We start from the raw sequence: 582 nt of genomic DNA, 5'->3' as shown, positions 1-582 counted from the left end.
CCCTCAAACTGCCTCTGCAGATTCAGGGCCATGCTTCCCAACATGAGCTAGGAGATCTCATTGTCGTCAGTTTGATGCTTCAACCAAGCATCCCTGACGGCTCTCGTGGCGTTTGCCGCAGGCTCTGGTGGTAGAGCCCCTTCCAGGACGTACGACTTCTTATCGTGCTTGAGAACTATTCTCAAGTTACGATACCAGACCAAGAAGTTCGTCCCGGTCAGCTTATCCTTCTCAAGGATAGATCGCATCGTCAAACTCGGTACGTTACCGGTTGTCGCCATGTCCTAGAGAAAAAAAAACAAAACAGAACGAACAAAAACAAATGCAGATTCTATCAATGATCTACTAACAGCTAGTCCATCATCAATCAATGACAACATAGATGCAAACACAAGCTATATTCCCATAAAGAAAACTAATCCAACATGAGGAGTTGCGTGCTTTGATTACGTCAAACGTCCTGCGTAACAGGAGGACTATAAAGGCGTGTATCAGGTACGAAACGAATCATGTACTGGATTGTAGATAGTCAAGACGGGATTTGTACCTCTCGTAAAAGAGAGAGATATCGCTGGGCCCCTC

Source organism: Tarenaya hassleriana, unplaced genomic scaffold, assembly GCF_000463585.1.
Source record: "Tarenaya hassleriana unplaced genomic scaffold, ASM46358v1 Cleome172, whole genome shotgun sequence".
Taxonomy (NCBI): Eukaryota; Viridiplantae; Streptophyta; class Magnoliopsida; order Brassicales; family Cleomaceae; genus Tarenaya; species Tarenaya hassleriana.
The sequence above is the reverse complement of the archived record's forward strand: the minus strand, read 5'-3'. Positions refer to the sequence as shown.